At 37.0% G+C, this 6449-nt stretch overlaps 1 long non-coding RNA gene across 1 annotated transcript; it reads left to right on the top strand.

Moving 5' to 3' along the window:
* Positions 1 to 766: 766 nt before the first annotated feature.
* On the top strand, positions 767 to 1689 carry LOC120779753. Its single transcript, XR_005705748.1, has 2 exons — positions 767 to 1296; positions 1369 to 1689. It is a non-coding gene; the product is annotated as an uncharacterized LOC120779753 (long non-coding RNA).
* Positions 1690 to 6449: the final 4760 nt, after the last annotated feature.

The following is a 6449-nucleotide window of genomic DNA, read 5'->3' as shown; positions in this document are numbered from 1 at the left end:
CACCGTCCACTCGATTTGCTTTCTGTTGTTATTTTTGCAATGCACTTGAGCGACGTCTGCCTCCGCCCAATGCGGCCAACATATCTACATATATGTATGTATGTATGCCAGCGTATGCTGAGCACTGCAGTCCAAGCGCAAATGCAGCTCGGTGAAAAAATCGACAGAAACAACAATGCAGGCAAGTGGAGCTATTACTTATATACATACTTATTTGCCATATTGGTTCTAATATATGTACTTAAGTATACAGAAGTATAAACATACATACATATGCATGAGAAAAATGGTTTTCTCTGTATATTTGTAAATTGGTGCATAAAAATACGCCCATAGGTGGAATTGAATTTTCGCGCACGGTGTGACTTTTCAAAGGGCATTAAAATAATTATTAAAAAAAAAAATTGAAATATCATATGTATATATGTAAATTATGTCAACATTTGCCTGCCAAGGAACTAAAAATGTTTAGTTTCGGAGTCCAAGTGACCTAGAATTTAAGTTTTAAAGCTCGCATATAAGAAATTTGTAGCGCCGAGCTCAAATTCAAGGCTATGTATTTAATTTAGTTATAGCAAAAAATTTGTAAACATATTTTTATTTATTTAATGGAATTGAATTTTAATTGACAAACTGCAAATCTGGTTTAAAAAATATTTTAAAAATTTGTTAAAGTAAAAAAAGATATCAAATTTTTTTTTATATTTTTATTCTCTCTAAAAATAATCATATTATTTTTTTACTTATTTCCTTTTTATCTAAAATTTTTACGAAACTTGAACACTGTGCGTTGGGAACAAGTGCATTTGCCCATCTTCCTCTTCCGTCGTGCATCCCGTTAGTATTGCGCTGTTAACACATTTCACTTTACATCTACCTATCTTGTGTTTTTGTTGTTGCTGCTCTTCACACACAGAGCTTGTTGCACAACGAAAGTCAAGCAACCCCCAGGCCGCCCGTTCAAAAGCATAGCAATGGGATGCGACTTTGTGCGCTCGTCGGTCGACATAGGCAGCAATGCATTGCCAGTCGCATTTTTACGGTCGAAGCGGTAAGAACTCCAGCGTCAGCAGTTTGCAGAGAAAATAAATAATGAACATGCTTCTGGAAACATTTGGTCTTGATTGGGCATTCATAGTGGGGGCTTGCGGATCCATGTTCAAATTTGCTGAGCCACAACGTGAACGTTTGAGGAATTGCTTTTTGGAGGAGTCAATGCTGGTTCCAGTTTTGCCGTCGGCATAATATGGTTTTCGTGCTATGTGTAACAAACGCTTCTGATGGTTTATAGCCAAGGTGAAATACAAAACTGAAATTTTATTTATTATAGCATACATATATTTTATATTTATTTATTTTTTTTTTCAGAACACCAGAGCACTGCAGAGCAAAATGAAAGAGTGAAATTGCATTTGGTTTCAAAAAGTTCGAGCTTAACGTTTTTATGAATGGAATATTATTTTATTATACAAATATGTGTTTTTAGTGTCTTTGAAATGCTTGTTATACAGTTATGCAATACTACAGTCGGGAAGAATATAATCATTAGTCATTTTGGAAGGTTATAGCAAGTTGTAAGCTTAGAGCAAATAGCGAAAGACTTCGTCTTGGAATCAAATCTATAACTTATTTCGATTTAAAAATTATAAGTTGATATAAAATATTTTTTTATTTTTCAAAAAAAAAAAATGGTGTTCAATTTATTTTTCACTCAGCCTTATTTTTAAAAATAAATCAATGGAATCTTTATTAAACAACGCATTTTTCTTCGGAGTTATGTATTGGGATTTTCAAGAAGAGCGCTACAAATTTTTTTAAAATAAAACAAAACCGGTTTAGGATATCAATGAAATTCTTTATTCCTGCGATAGTACGATTTCATTATGTGAAACTTTCTTTTGCATGGTCACCATGGGCACGCTTGCAAGAAGTCTAGACGCTGAACCCAATTTTTCACTGTTTTGAAGCATATATCGGCAGATACTGCTGCAATTACGCTTTCCATATTCGTACGAAGTTCAACGATCATCGTTGGCACAGGCCACAGACTTAACGTAGCCCCACTGGAAATAGTTTAATGGCGTCAAAAGTTCACCAAACTTGGTTTTCAAAAAATCGATTGTGATAATTTGCTGTGTGGCTTATCGCGCAGTACTGTTGGAACCACATATTTCCAAGTCCAGCGCGGCCGGCTCATAAACCGCACCAAACCGTAATTTTTTCGGGATGTAATGATGACTCATGTAATAATGTGGATATTTTTTTCTAGCTGTATTGCTCGACAAACATTGTTAAATCTACAAACACCTTTCTCTCATGAAAGATAAGTATAAATTGCAACTAAAATTTCTAGGTCTTTCGAACATGTAGTTTAATTGGTCTATGTAAGGCGTGTAACTTACATACACCAATAAGTTTTTTGTATTACCTGATGGAGAATTATTCCAGCTGAAGTTTACGTCGTGAGGAACGTTAAAGCGAAGTTTAAAAGTGACTTGATATCTAAATCCGATACTTCCAAGAACTGCGAAGCTTCTAGATAATAAGCCGAGTTCTAGATAAGACCGGACATATGCGGATGAGGTATTCCTTTGCCTCTGCCATGTCTACTTCCCTGCACTTTTTATAAGCGTCAACGTTAATAATGTCCATACGGTTCTCATATGATGCCAGTGCCCTATGACCAACCAACAACCGTCCTATAGTCTTTTCGAGGCCGTGTATGTATAAAACTTGCGTGTTATCCTTCTGCTCCTTTGCATATAATCTTGACGATCCTGCATATCGCTAATACATTCCACCTCACCCTGATCCGTCTGTAAGCGCTTTTTAAAATTTTCTTGTGTATCGTTTTTAACGATTTGCGTATTTCTTGAACTTCGGTAGTCAAGCGAATGACACCTTTGGCAATTTCATTAGCTATTTCGTTTCCTGCAACGCCCTTGCGGCCAGGAAGCCAGAATATAGTTTATGAAACCGCTTTCCGGCAGCCAATATATTTACTGCCCCTGCTTCTAAGCACATTTTCTTTTCTTATGTAATTTCCAACGCTGATATCTATCTCAGCTGGTTTCTTGACCGCAAAGACTTCTGGCTGGAAAATACTGCAGTATTCCTGTAGCTTGAAGTTCCGCGCAATAAATCCCGGCGGCGATGACTTAAAACCCTATCCACCGACTTCCTGCCTATCGAACTATGTCCGAAGGTTCTTGTGGAAAATTTACCTAGCGCCGGCAATCTTGCAGACGAGCTATCGACTGCAAAACTAATAAATAGTTGGCAGGTTTCAAGCGCAGCCGTTGCAGTGGTTCTTGTATGATATTTTACTGGCAGCGGTGCACCACACCAAAGCACCGTAAAGTAATGGGCTTGACTACCGCTTGACTACCGCTGTGTAACAGAAATGCATTATCTCTATCCGTAGAGAGCCCCACTGGCCTTTTTCACCCTCTCATCCACATCGAGATTCCACGTCAGCTTGCTGTCCAAAATTACTTCCAAGTATGGCATGATCCTTCGTAGTTAAATCTACGCCTTTGGGAGTTTCTACTCCCAAACCCTCTACTGATTGTGTCTGTGAAATATTTCTTAGAACGGACTAAGCAGGTTTCGATAACAGAAAAAAATGTTAGTCTATTGTTAGTATTGAAACTGAAAGAATTCAGAATTCACTTTGTAAAATTTCGAATAAAAGTAAACGGTTTTCATCTAACTGTTATATCACTTGAAATGCCATCATATGATCTATTACTACTCGCTTGGAGTAAAGATATCTTACTGGAGCTTATGAGTTCTGTTAAGACTGTGATAAGATACGATGAAAAGCGCTTGAAACATAATTAACTGTAATAAAAATACTTTCTTATTAATTATTTTAAATGTTTGTAAACTCAACTCCGCCTTCAAATATCTTGTTAAGATGGCTTGATTGATATATCCGTAGACCACAATCCGCAGAAAAGAGGGTACAAATTCCAACAACATCTAATAATAACAACCACAACAGTAGATTTCAATTACAAATATCCCAAACTGTGTGCCAGCCAACATCACCGTCAGTGACATCATGTAATGAGATGTACGAAGAGTCAACAGGCTGACAGCACTCGGAGTAGGTTGATTTTTCATAAAGTGCACGGCTGAAATTTGTTAAAATTCGCGTTAGAATCGTACACCTCTGCGTGTCGCGACAGCTACTCTCAATATCCTCTATATACTTGTGTATAAACTCGGTTATATGTATACCGCATAATAGGCACAACACCAAGCGACCCCCACGAGTAATTGTGATAAAAGTACGAAAGCAAAAAAAAAGCATCGCCTACGGGTGAACCAGAAACAGCGACGGCAGCTTTAAAAGCAGCAACTCGAGTTCAAAATGCACAGTGCACAGTTGGGCATTATATACGCGTATATGTGTCTGTATATAAAGGTGTTTGTATGTTTGCGAACATGAGGTGGTGCTGAGTATGCAAATGCTCTGAAATAAGGCGGTGGGATGATTTGTTAATGAGTCTGCGTTTGGCGTTTTATTTGAACAAAAAAAAATGTTTTTGTATTATAACAGCGGCGCTTCAGAAGTTCTCTATAGCTATGTACATACATATGTATGTATGAATATAAAGTGTTGCGAAATTTCGCTGTTTGGCTTGGAGAGCTGTCATTCTTTTATATATTTATACTTTCTTTATATACATACTTTTATCTATATCTAAGTTCTTATGTATTATTATGTACATACATATGTACATATATATTTTGTAACGTCTTTGCCTCTTCCATGTATTCTTACAAAGGAATATATTGTATAAGCGTTATTTGTAGATTTGTGAAACTTTTCTTTCCATGGTTTCATTCATGTTTTTGCCCATACCAGATTTTGCTAAGTTGACTTGGTGGAATTATCGAGATGGCAATCTCAGAAATGAGAGTTTTTTTTATCAAATTAAAATCTCTAATATTAATATACATTGTATATAAGACAGACAGAGAAAGATATTACTTCGGTTACGTCCGTTTACTGAGTATACTTGAGTTCATGACGTTATGAAGAAACATTTTAGAACTCTTGCCAGGATTCTCTGCTATTCTTTCACAAAAACGTTTCGAAGTTGTGCCCCCTTAAAGTAATGCCCTTGGCTAAAATACACTTGTGCCAACGTTTTCTCGAATCCTCGAAACAGTTGTTAAAGTCAATTTCCGGAGGAGCCTTCAATGCCCATAGCGATTCATGATAAAAGGCTTCAATTGACTCAAAATGGGTTTCCCCAAACCGTTTGAGTTGTCGTTTGAGTTTGCCGAATAGCTAAAAGTCAAACAAAGTTAAACCAGGCGAATACGGTGGTTAAAAATTTGACGAAAAGTCACGAAGAATCTACACAATAACAAAAACCGAGTTATCGACACATAATTACTGCTTCTTTTTAAGAATAGCTTCGTGTAACCGACGCACAACACTCAAATAATTATTATTCCTTGTTGACAGATTCGCCGGTCGCGAAGGAGTATGGAGTGCACCACAACTCGATAATCGAAGAAAATTGTCGACATAACTTTCCTTTTTGACCTGCTTTAACGTGTGTTTTCGGCTTCGGCACAACTTTTCTACGATATTCGGCCGATCGATCGTCTATTTCCGGGTCGTAAGCATTGATTCAAGACTAATCGCCAGTAATAATACTTTTCGTGAATTCGTGGTAGTAGGAAAGCATCGTTTCACAGACCTTAACACGACACTGGTTTTTCGCTAAATTGAGTGATTTTGGAACCAGTTGTGCTTTTACTTTTCTTATGATCAAATTATCTTTCAAAGTGGTTTTCACTGATCCCCCCGAAATTCCAATAATGCCGGTAAGATCTCTGACTGTTAATCGTCGATTCTCAAGCACCAACTTCTTTATTTTATTAACGTGTTTATCAACAGTTTATGTTCATGGAGGTGGTTCGCCGTCAACGCGTTCTTGACACTCTGTGAATAATTTGTACCAATAAAAAACACTTGCTCGCGACAAACAATTATCACTTCTCTATACAGTATAATCAAAGTACAATCTAAGTCATATGAGCAAATTTAGCTGCCGAAATTCTTTTCAGTAAAAAAGCGTTATTTAAGTTTTTACGTTTCTTCGTTCGAACAAAACTTCTTACCCCCATGTCTTCCTCTGTCGCAAAGCTCATAAAGAAACTTACTCTCATTTGCTCATCTCGTGAGAATATCTCGTTTATCTAATTTTCAAACACTTAACCAACTCATTAAAGGTATTCATTGATCAAAACGGTTCCCACGACGCTTTTTACCGTTTACAGATAATTTGAGTGTGTGTAGAAATGGTATGAAATGCGGTGCAATTTTTACATTTTATTTGTGTGCGTGTGTGTGTGTGCGTGTTTAGTGTTTCTAATGCTAGCGCTGAGTACAAAGACGTAATGAGAGTAAACAGGCTCGCAGC

Source organism: Bactrocera tryoni, chromosome 1 (genome assembly GCF_016617805.1).
Source record: "Bactrocera tryoni isolate S06 chromosome 1, CSIRO_BtryS06_freeze2, whole genome shotgun sequence".
Classification (NCBI taxonomy): domain Eukaryota; kingdom Metazoa; phylum Arthropoda; class Insecta; order Diptera; family Tephritidae; genus Bactrocera; species Bactrocera tryoni.
The sequence above is the reverse complement of the archived record's forward strand: the minus strand, read 5'-3'. Positions and strand labels throughout refer to the sequence as shown.